The 12,631-nt window shown below is 35.4% G+C and overlaps 1 protein-coding gene across 8 annotated transcripts in view; it reads right to left on the bottom strand.

Annotated features, from left to right (window-relative positions):
- The window catches only part of GBF1 (golgi brefeldin A resistant guanine nucleotide exchange factor 1), a 127,349-nt gene that overhangs the window by 67,160 nt on the left and 47,558 nt on the right, over nucleotides 1-12,631 (bottom strand). The gene's annotated exons all lie outside the window — the stretch shown is intronic.

The raw sequence follows: 12,631 nt of genomic DNA, 5'->3' as shown, positions 1-12,631 counted from the left end.
CAGCGGTATAGCACTCACCTAGCACGTTTGAGGCCCTGGGTTCAATCCTCAGCACCACATAGAAATAAATACATAAAAATAAAGGTTTGTGTCCAGCTACAACTAAAAAGTAAATATTAAAAAAAAAAAAGAGGGGCTGGGGATGTGGCTCAAGCGGTAGCCCGCTCGCCTGGCATGCACAGGGCGCTGGGTTCGATCCTCAGCACCACATAAAAATAAAATAAAGATGTTGTGTCCACCGAAAACTAAAAAATAAATATTAAAAAATTCTCTCTCTCTTTAAAAAAAAAAAGAAATTTACCTTAAAAAAAAAAAAAACACCCAACATCTAAATGAATATGATGCATAAGATCTTCTCATCAGTTATGGGCATTGGACAATAGAGGTCACAAGTGAGGATAGTGAACAAAGCTAAGAAAAGTCACAAACTAGTTTACAAAAGAGAAAGAACAAACTTCACATTACAATCTATGGGGCCTGAACTAACATGGAAAAATCAGTATTATCAGGGGAAATAGTATACTTTTTCTCTTTGTACTTTAATGATCTCATACTCATTTCCCCAAAAGGCATCTTATTAGTGTTGATAACCAAAATAATATATAGTCCTGAACCCACAGATTTAGCATTTACTATTTCAACTATTTAAGAATGATTCTGAGCCTGGTACATGTTTTAGACCTATAATCCCAGTGACTCAGGAGGCTAAGGCAGGAAGATTGCAAGTGTGAGGCCAACCTAGGCAACTTAGCCTGACTCAAAATAAAATTTGAGGGCTGGGGTTGTGGCTCAGTGGCAGAGCCCTTGCCTAGCATGTGTGAAGCACTTGGTTTGATTCTCAGCACCACATATAAATAAATAAAATAAAGGTTCATCGATGATAAAAAAATCTATATTTTTAAAAATAAAATCAAATCTGAAAAAAGGGCTAGGGATATAGCTCAGTAGTAGAGCACTTGCTGAGCACATTTGAGACCCTGGGTTTGATTTCCAGTACTGTCCAAAAATTAGTGAGTGATTCTGAAGACCTAATATAAAATCATAATTAATAACTGTTCTTAGACACAAGTCTAATTATAGGAATAAGTCCAGATGACTGCTCAGCATCTGCAAATTTAAGCCCTCCCTCCTCTTTTTTAGGAATCTAAGTTGAAATACATAACTTCTTAACTATAACTCGATGCATTTTTACAAACTTAATTACTCATGTAACCAACACCTAAATTAAAATAAAGAGCATTACCAGAACCAAGAAGTCCCAATAGTGACTTCTTCCAACTGCAATGCCTCCAAAGAACCATTATTCTGGCTTCTAATAACATTGATTTGCTTTGTTTTGACTAAATTTTATATAAATGGTATAACACAATAGATTTCTTCTTTATATTTGGCTTCTTTCATACAATATTTCATTGGAAAAATTCATCTGTGTTGCAAGATGTTGTAGTTCACTAATTCTCATTGTTGTAAGGTATTCCATTGTGAGAATATATACATTTTATTTATTCACCTTATTCTGATGTCATTAGAGTAGTTCCCTTTTTTTTTACTTCTATGAATAGCACTATTATAAGTATTCTCATACATATATTGGTGAATTCCTATGTATGAATTCATATTAGGCATATCCCTAGGAACAGAATTGCTTGCTCACAGGGTATAGGCATATCACCTCTTTTTCAGAAGCAGCCAGTTTTCCAATTTATAAACTCACCCTCAGGGCATGAGAGTTTAAGTTGCTTCACATCCTTCTATAATTTGGTATTGGTTGTCCTTTTGGTTTTGGCCTGTCTGCCCCATGTATAGCAGTATTCCATTGTGATTTTGAATGAAATGAAGTTCAATACCTTTTCTTATATTTACTGATTTTTCAGATATCCAGTATTGTGAGGTAGCTGTTTGAGTGTTTTGCCCATTTTTCTTTAGAGAAATCTACTTTTTTCTTATTGATTTATACAAGTTCTTACAGGGACTTTCACTTGCCAAGTTTGGGGATTTGAGAGTATCAATAGAACAATTTACCTCAAAAATAAAATGTTAATACTGATAATATTGGAATCTCAGCTCCTATATTCCTTTTTATTCAAGTAAGAATTTAGATTTTTTATTTTATTTTAATGATGCGCTATTACAATGGTGCACTGTACATAATGCTAGGATTTGCTGTAACATATTCATTCATGCACACAAACATAATTTGGCCAATCTCATTTCCCAGTATTCCTCTTGGCCTCCTTTTCTCCCTCCTTATATTTCTTTTAAAAGTCCACTGTTCCCCCTAGTAGAGAGAATCACAGCCTCTGGGATAGTAGTCCCTATATTTCTCCTATGCCAACAAATCAGTAAAATTTTTTCTTTCCTTTTTCTCAAAAAAAAAAAAAAATCAAAAGTTTACTAGCTGTGGGCATAGCTCATTGGTACAGCACTTGCCTATCATGCACAAGGCCCTGGGTCCAATCTCCAGAACAACACATTAAGAAAAAGGGAGGAATGGGGCTGAGGTTGTGGCTCAGTGGTAGAGCACTTGCCTATCTTGTGTGAGGTACTGGGTTTGATCCCTGGCACCACATAAAAATAAAACAAATAAAATAAAGGTATTGTGTTCATCTACAACTAAAAACAATTTTTTAAAAAGGGGGAGTGGGAATGGCTAGGGATATATTTCAATGGTAGAGCATTCATCTGGAATGTGTGAGACCTTGGATTAGATTAGATCCCTAGCACAAAAAAAAAAAGTTTGCTACATTTTATATAAGTCTCTTTATCATTCTTTGGATTCAAAACAAAATTAAGCTTGTATTCTGACTTATAAACCGTAATTCCAACTTCTGATTCTATCATCTTGAGGCCCTTGGCATCTAAGACTAGCAAGAAACACTGAAGTCCAGGCCCCAATAAAAGGTGAAAATCATCTTCCCAATGTAACAGAAACTAAAGTGTGGGGAAAGAAGAGAGAACTACTTTCCCTTTGACAAAAATTGCCAAGAGTGAGTAGGCCTGATAAGTAAATGGAAATTCTAAATAGCCTTTGAACAGAATCCTTTTCCACCTTTCAAATAATTTACAGCTTAATGTCAGCTAAATTTAGTAACTTCTCCCATTTGACCATGGCAAGGAGATTCTTGACTGGTTTTCCATGGTCATTATAGACCTTTTCATAGATCCCTGAAATATGATGTGGCCATCAAAATGTCAGCACTTACCTACTACCCACACTCTGGACACATGGCCTAGCTTGCAGGTCAATGACATGTTATAACATGAGGAAATAAGACCAGTTTCAGATCTAATTCAAGAATAGACACATGATAGTTTCCATGTTCTTGACAATTTAAACTAATAACTACAATGAAGGCCAACTTAGGAGCTTACAACTTTGGCCACATTAGCTCTAAATGAATAGTACCTCCCAGACCAATTGCACAAGGGCAGAAGCAGCAGTTAATCAATGAAAGCATCCACCAGCAGTGGAACAGCAGCAGTTCTGTGTCAAAAATTCCCATGTTCAGAAACCTTTAATGATTTCCCACTTCTATCTGAATTAAGGTGAATAATGAAATTTAAGAGTTGTAAGGAAAAATACAGGTCTCATACAGGACATTTCTCATCCCATTTGTGTGTGAATATATGTACGAGCACATACATATATAACATACTGAAATTGGGGTAAAGAGAAGCTAACTGCTGGGTGAGGTGGCACAAGCCTGTAATCCCAGTGGTGTGGAAGGCTGAGGAAGGAGACTCAAGTTCAAAGCCAGCCTCAGGAAAAGCAAGGTACTAAGCAACTCAGTGAGACCCTGTCTCTAAATAAAATACAAAATAGGGCTGGGGATGTGGCTCAGTGGTAGAGTGCCCCTGAGTTTGATCCCTAGTACTCCCCCTCCAAAAAAAAGGGAGACATTAACTCAGCCAAGGAAACATACCTCACCATGAGATGTCTTGTTAGGCGTCCTTGAACTATACATAGTGACCCTCCTCAATATTTTTATTCAGGGGCTGGGGCTGGGGCTCAGTGGCAGAGCACTTGCCTATCATGTGTGAGGCACTGGGTTTGATCCTTGGCAGCACATACCAAAAAATAAAATAAATTAAAGGCATGCTGCCTATCTACAATTACAAAAAAAAAAAAAAAAAAAAAGATCTAGATTCAAATCCCAGTTCTAGTATAATCATAGCAAATAAACTTCTCTAAGCCTTAGTTTTTACATCTATAAAATATGAAAAAATCCCAGCCCTACCTCAAAGGTTTACTTAAGAATTATATAAAAGAAGGTGAACAAAACATTTAGGTAAGAAAAACTAAGGAAATTTTTGAGAAGGTTAAGTACTGAAAGAGTACTTATTCTGTATATTAAAATGTTTAATGAGACGACAACAACAAAAGTAAAAGCTAACATTATAAAACTCTTAAAAGAAAACAGGTGCAAACTTTATACCAGGGTTTTTCAACCTTGGCACTAATGATTGAGTCAGAATTCTTTGCTGTGTGAGCTGTGCTGTGCATTGTAAGATATTTAGCAACTTCCCTCCTGATCTCCACCTACTAGATATATCAGCATAGTCTCTTTCTCTGACTTATGACAATCAAAAATGTCTCCAAATATTGCCAGGTTGCGTCTCCAGGGAAATTACCCAGTTGAGATTCAGTTTTAAAGTGATGCTGTTTAACCTCCTCTCTTCTAAAATTACCAATGTCTATTTCACAACTACATGAGTAGTTACTTGCTTAGTAAATAAATTCTAAGAACTCTTCAGAAATATTAAATATTCCATAATCCATCATTTTTGGAATGATCTCAAACTCTAATTGTTAATAACCCCATTTTAAAAGTACTTAGTCCAACTTCCCCACAGATCAGCATATTTTTATTATTTTTAGTATGGCTTTTTTGGGGGACAATGAGTACTAGGGATTGAACTCAGGGGCACTGGACCACTGAGCCACATCCCCAGCCCTATTTTGTATTTTATTTAGAGTCAGGATCTCACTGAGTTACTTAGCACCTAGCTTTTGCTGAGGCTGGCTCTCGATCCTCCTGCCTCAACCTCCCCAGCTGCCAGGATTCACAGGCATGTGCCATGGCACCTGGCTGGCATTTTTTTTGTTAACAACTTTACTGAGATATGATTCACATACCAAAAAATTCACCCTTTGAAGTGTACAATTCAGTATTTTTCAGTATATTCAGATTGGTACAACCAAGTGTTATGACTGTTAAAAATACTGATCCTGGGCTGGGGATGTGGCTCAAGCGGTAGCGCGCTCGCCTGGCATGCGGTGGGCCCGGGTTCGATCCTCAGCACCACATACAAACAAAGATGTTGTGTTCACCAAAAAATAAAAATAAATATTAAAAAATTCTCTCTCTCTCTCTCTCTAAAAAAAAAAAAATACTGATCCTTTTATATTTTAAACCAGTGTCCTAACTATTTACTCTTGGCCTAAACAACAAGGAACTAAAAAAACCAAAGTCAAAGTCAAACAACAGGTTAGTCTCTTTGGCATTGTGAAGCTTCTCATAGCTATCAATGTATCAATTCCTTATGTTAAGACAAGCTATGAAAGAAGCAAACTGAATGAGATTTGCTTGAAATTTAGTGTCATTGCTGAAAAGAAATTAGGAAAATCTAAAGTCATTCCTAAACCACTGGTGGCCATTACTAGGAACTCTAAGCACTCCTTTTCTCCCCTGCTTATTAGCCAAAATGAAAGTAATTCATAGGCTGGTGACAACTAGCAATAGCAAGCATTGTAAGGTCAGAATCTTTTTTTACCATTAATTCAACTTGTTTTGAGATCCTAAACAAGACAACCATCTGACTTGACAGAAATGCCAAGGTTTTCCTATAGAGTCTCTTTTTCATTGTGAGTACAACTACAATGCCAATGCAACCTTAACTTTTTTTTTTTTTTAAGCTCTTTAATAATACCTGCCCTACTGCTGTCACTATCTAATCCAGAGACTGGCTGGCAGGAAGAAATGGTTCTGGAAGCCACATCTGATATACAGACCAGCTACCATCTTCCAAGTATTAGAACTACTTCCAGCTCCTTTTTTGATCAGTTTGTTTAATCCAAATTTGAAGATCAAATCTGAAGCCAGTGAAAGAAGCTGCAGCTTCTGAGACCAAAGCTATTTTGTTGAAGAATACTATCAAGAGAATTGTATATCCAGCCAGACAAGAAGCCAGCTGCAAGATACTTCAGAAATACTAAACCTAATCTTCCCCTACCTTCCAGAAGACCTCAAGGCTCTTGCCAAATCATGTGAAACACACTCCTTCTGACTCATGATTACTCATTTTTCACAATTGTTTACTGACTGTACCCATCTGATAGTGTGAAAGTTTATTCCATTTTCCTTTCCATGAATGTCACTATATTAAATGCCATATCATTAATAATGTTAAAAAAGAACAATAAAAACAATAATCATTTAGTCATTATGTACTACATATACTAGATAGGGACTGTGATTAACACTCTACTTGCATTATCTTATTTTTAATTTTCACAATTGAGAATGACCTTATGACCTTATGAGAAAGGTTTTATTACTGCCCCTGACCCTTTACATTTATTTTTAAACTTAACATATAGCAAATTGATTTGGGGGAGGATGGGGTGGATTTTCTGAGACTTAACACATGTAGCATCCTATAACCATCACCAAAATAAAGATATATAACAGTTACATCACCTCAAAAATCACCTCATCCTGCCCCCATGGTATTCATGTCCTTTCCCCACCTCTAACCCATGGCAATTATGCTCTGTTCCTTGTCTATATAATTTTGTCTTTTCCAGAATGTCATATGACTGAAATCATTCACTTGGTATAATGGCTTTGAAATCCATTCAAGCTGGTAGATGCATCAATAATTCATTCCTTCTTATTGATAAGTAGTATCCCACACTGTTTCTGTTTTATAAATAAGGTACCCAAGGCTCAGAAATGTTAAATAACCCACTTGAGGCTATCTATATGAGGCCAATATTTAAAATCAGGCTCTTCATGGCTCTAGAACCTATACTCTTAACCACAATACCATATTAGCCTAGACTTCAGAAGAGAGGAACAGCAATCTATGATTCTGATTGAAACATTAAGGAATCTTCTAGAACAACAGTACAAATGAGTTTTTTATTTACCAAGAATAAGGCTAAGAAATATTTGTCAGGATATCTAGCAATGATTTCAAACTCTGAAAGGAAGTATGATATGGAGTAAGAGCAGGAGCTGTAATCAGTGAAATGAGCCTGCATTTATAATCCCAGTCTGCCACTTATTAAGAATGTTACCTTACACAAGTTCTTCAGTGGAACCTCTGTTTCTTCTTCTATAAAATGTTGGTATATTATCTTGAAATGTTCTTGGAAGGATAAAATGAGATGATATACATGAAGTTCCTAACACACAATATTATTACTACCAAAACTAAATAGAACTAAAACTCTTGCCAAACAAATATCTATAGAATATACAAATCAGTATTTAGAAAGCTCTAAAAGATGTTAGAAGGCAAAGTTCCTTCCTACAAGGAGTGTATATTTTAGCTAAAAAACATACACTTTCCTAAAATTAGAATCAATGCTGTATAGAATATGATGCTAAACTGCCAGATCCATAAATAAAATAAACTCACAATTACTTTTAGTCAATAGCTTTAACTTTCTATTTAATTTTTTAAATATTTTTTTTTATTTGTAGATGGATACAATACCTTTATTTTATTTATTTTTATGTGGTGCCAGGGATCAAACACAGCACTCTACCACTGAGCCACAACCCCAGCCCCTCTATTTAATTAAAAAGAAAGAAAGAAAAAAGAAATCAAAGTGAATGGTGGTGCATGCCTGTAACCCCAGCAGTTCAGAGGCTGAGCCAGTCTCAGCAACTCAGCAAAACCCTATCTCAAAATAAAAAATTAAAAATTAAAAAAGAGCTGCAGCTCAGTGATTAAGCACCTTTAGAGTCAATCCCTGATACCAAAAAATAAAAAAATCATGATTCAGGTATGAAACCCACCCATTTTCTAGTCTAAAACATTTCCTTAGCACAAATAAAGACAAAACCTTTACTACTAGTCAACCTCAAAAATAAATTTTTTGTCAGGGGGTTTCTGGGAATTGAACCCAGGGGCACTAACTACTGAGCCACCTTGAGATAGGGCCTCATTAAATTGCTGTGGCTAGCCTCAGCAATCCTCCTGCCTCAACCTCCCAAATTGCTGGGATTATAGGTGTGTACCACCACACCTGACAAAAGTGTATTTTTAAACTACTGGTGTCAATTTGTTCATTCCAGGAACCTGTCTCAATTTCAAGATTATTAAGTGTTGGGGTTGTGTGGCTCGGTGGTGGAGCACTGGCCTGGCACGTGTGAGGCCCTGGGTTCAATCCTCAGCACCACATAAAAATAAATAAATAAAGTACAGGTATTGTATCCAACTACAACTAAAAACTAAATATTTTTTTAAAGATTATTAAAATAAATGTTAATAATATTTGATAATTAAATCAAATGTTTTAATAATTTTGATTTCTGAGAGGGAAAAACATACCTAATAGAACTTACCTCTGTGCCACTTGATGGTTTATGAAATTTTGGGGTTCTATAAGAAAACAGGGTATACTTCAAAAGGTTATAAAAGTCCAAAAGAACTCAAGGTCTTTGCTCAAAGGAATTTAGTAAGATCATTTTTTTTCTCCTGTTTGCTCGAGTGGTAAAAATACATGAATAACTAGGAGTAGGGAAGGAAGGTAACAAAGAGGAGAATAAGTTGGAATGGTAAAGACTATTCAAATCTATCTGTAAAGTCATTCTACTTTCTTCTGGTATTTTCTATAAATCTTTTCCCTTCAACTGATGTTTACTGTGTGAATCTTTGCCAGTACAGAAATAACTCTGAAATCCAGCTCTGGTTTATTAGGCTTTTAAATTTAGCATGCAAATAAAACATACATAAAATTAGACTGCCCAAATTTTTACTTCTTGATTTGACCTGGGAACAAAACCTAGTAATGGCTGTGGAACAAAGCATCTTACCAAGGCTCTACTGTAACTACTTAGCAACCATTCTTCACAGTTGGCAAGTCTGTACATCTATGCTGCTCAGTTAGTATCTAGAATTGGATAAAAAGAGTTCAAACTTTAAAATAAATGTTGAAGTTCACACACAAAATAGTGGCAATGATTAAAACATTCCAAATGTTACATGATAAACTAAATAATCTTGAGCATGATGAATATTTATATCATACTGTTTCTATCATAAAACTTGTGATTGAGAAGAATTTTTTTTGTATTTAAAACTTCAGATAATTCATTAAATGCAGATAAAATGAGGGTCAAAGACTGTTCAACATATTTGTGGGAAAGTAAGTTGTGCTATATTCTAAATGGGAAAAAGAAAATAAGTTTTCATTTTCTACCTTGTACCTCTAATATATGTGTATATTGGTTTGTGTGCTTATTTTGCAATTTAACATACAAAATGAATTTCATAAGTATAGATGCAAAGTCTATTTATCTACCTTCCTATCTATCTTTGTCTATCTATTGATCATGTATCCTATTATAATGAATTCCCATAAAATAAAAATTATTTTTACTACAAAAAAAAAAAAATAGTGGCAATGAACTATCACTTGGGGACCAAACAGAACCCAAGGGGTTCATTTTTCCAGTCCTTTATCAGCTTAAGCTTTATGCTTATAACTTGTCTAAGCTCTACAATTCTTTCCCATCCAAAGAAATATAACCATCCGTAGGCCTGGATTTCTACCAGACTTTAAGGCTGAACCACTTATCCCTATCATCTTACAGAAAGGGAGAAGCCAAATCTCTAGCCAACATTCTAAAAAACAAATAGCTAAAGTTAGAAAACAGAAGAAAACTGCCAAGCAAAAATATACCCCTTTTCCTCATTTAAGTTGGTTGGGCAATTTTCTCATAAGCAACAGCAATGAATAGGAAAACAGGAGACCTAAATTCTAGTATTATCAACTAATAAGCTATGTGACATTGATGAAATCATGACCTGGTTTTACTTTCTTTTGTAAGACAAGCTGGCTAGAACAGACTCATTAATTACAAATGAAAGGTCAGCCTAAAAGTTTGTGATGGTCCATAGATGTGCTTTATAACTGAAACATATATTTTTAAATGAATCACTAAAGGATGCGTATCCCCTAGAATCAAAAGTGTTTTAGATTTTTTTCAGATTTTGGAATATTTGCACATGCATGCTGACATACATTAAGAATGCAACCCAAGTCTAAATACAAAATTGATTTATGTTTCATATATACCTTGTATATAGCCTAAAGGTAATTTTATACAATATTTTTAGTAATTTTGTGGTTTTTTTAAAAAAATTATTTATTTATTTTTTTTAGTTGTAGATGGACACAATGCCTTTATTTTATTTATTTATTTTTTATGTGATGCTGAGGATTGAACCCAGTGCCTCACAGATGCTAGGCAAGTGTTCTACCACTGAGCCACAACCCCAGTCCCAATTTTCCGAGTTTTGATGGCAACCTATCACATGAAGTCAGGCGTGGAATATTTCCTACTTGTGGCATCATGTGGCTCAAAAAGTTTTGGATTTTCAAGCATTTTGGGTTTCAGGTTTTCTCATTAGGGATGCTTAATTTGTATCCACTATTTAATATAAATATTTAAGCTGGGCGCAGTGGGGTACGCCTATAATCCTTTTTTTTTTTTTTAAAGAGAGTGAGAGAGAGAGGAGAGAGAGAATTTCAATATTTATTTTTCAGTTATCGGCGGACACAACATCTTTGTTTGTATGTGGTGCTGAGGATCGAACCCGGGCCACGTGCACACCAGGCGAGCGCGCTACCGCTTGAGCCACATCCCCAGCCCCGTACGCCTATAATCCTAAATCGGCAGGCTGAGGCAGGATTCCAGGTGTGAGCCCAACCCAGGCAACTTAGTAGACCCTGTCTCACAATAAAACAGAAAGGTCTGGGAATGTAGGTCATTGATAGAGTGCTTGTCCAACATGTAAAAGGACCTAGATACAATCCCCAGCACTACACATGCACATAAAAGAATATAAATATTTATTTAATTGAGTATGCTGATAAACTTAATAGAACACACTAAATTAATAAACATTTAGGATAACAAATACGTATTTATTAAAGTGAATATACTATTAAGGCTCTAGCGGCAACCCTTAATCAGTACAGCTAATAGAACTAACTGCCTTTGTTCTAGCCTAACCTGAATTCTTTTTCTCCTTATTTTAACACTCATCTCCAAGGAGACGAGGTTTTGAACCATACAATTCTTTGATTGATTGATTAGGGCACAGAAAAATTAACCTAGGGGCACTGAGGAATCCCCAGCCCTTTTTATTTTTTATGTTGAATGAGGATCTCCCAAGTTGCTGAGAATGACCTTGAACTTACAATCCCCCTGCCTCATCCTCCCAAACTGTTAGTTTTACAGGTGTATACCACCATGCCCAGCTATAATTATTTTTTAAAACAAATGTTATGAAGATTTTCAAAATTATATAAAAGTAAATAGACTAACAAACTCCCAAGTACCCAAACCCAATCTCAATAATTAGCAACTCAGGGCTAACCTGAAGTCTCTTCCAGTCCTAAGATAATTTGATTCTTGTAAACATTAATAGAGAAACAAAAAAACTCAACTAGATTGTGTTTAAGGTAAGAAAAAAAAGAAGTAGAAATACAAGGTTGTTAACTAGAAATAGAGAAATAAATTCCAAAAGAATCTACTAAAGGAGATGAAAGGTATTGCCCCTAGAAGCAGATGACAGAAAGGGTAGGTGTTGGGGACTGCTATTCCACATTCTTGAGCTTATCTCACAAGATTGTTTTGAGGCTTAACTGATATATATATATATATATATATTTAGTTATACATGGGCACAATATCTTTATTTTGTTTATTTATTTTTATGTGGTGCTGAGGATCAAACCCAGGGTTTCACACGTGAGAGGCAAGCACTCTACCGCTGAGCCACAAACCCAGCCCTTAACTGATATATATTAATGCAAAAAATGTAAGAGTTTTTTCTGTTGTTGTCATTTTATTTTGTTTTTTGGCACTAAGGATTAAACTGAGGGACCCACCACTGAGTGACATTTCCCAGCTCTTTTTATTTTGAGACAGGGCCTTGCTAAGTTACTGAGGCTACCCTTGAACTTGTAATCCTCCTGTCTCAGTTTCCTGAGTCTCTGGGATCACAGGCCAACGTGCCTGACTGTAAGATATATATATATATATATATATATATATTTTTTTTTTTAGAGAGAGAGAGAGACAGAGAATTTTAATATTTATTTTTTAGTTATCGGTGGACACAACATCTTTGTTTGTATGTGGTACTGAGGATCAAACCCGGGCCGCACGCATGCCAGGCGAGCGCGCTACCGCTTGAGCCACATCCCCAGCTATTTTAATGAAAAAAAGGTTAGACCAAAATAGATGAGGTTCACTTGACATTTGTGCAAAATTAATCAATTTTAAGAATTACTGAAATTTTTAAGAGATCCAAAAACCTTGGAATTATTCACTTGAAAGTAAATGACCATTACAAGACTATATGATAAATTTATAGCAGAGTT

This window comes from Spermophilus citellus, assembly GCF_964194105.1.
Source record: "Spermophilus citellus genome assembly, chromosome: 15".
In the NCBI taxonomy this organism is placed as follows: Eukaryota; Metazoa; Chordata; class Mammalia; order Rodentia; family Sciuridae; genus Spermophilus; species Spermophilus citellus.
This window is presented reverse-complemented; position numbering and strand designations above follow the sequence as displayed.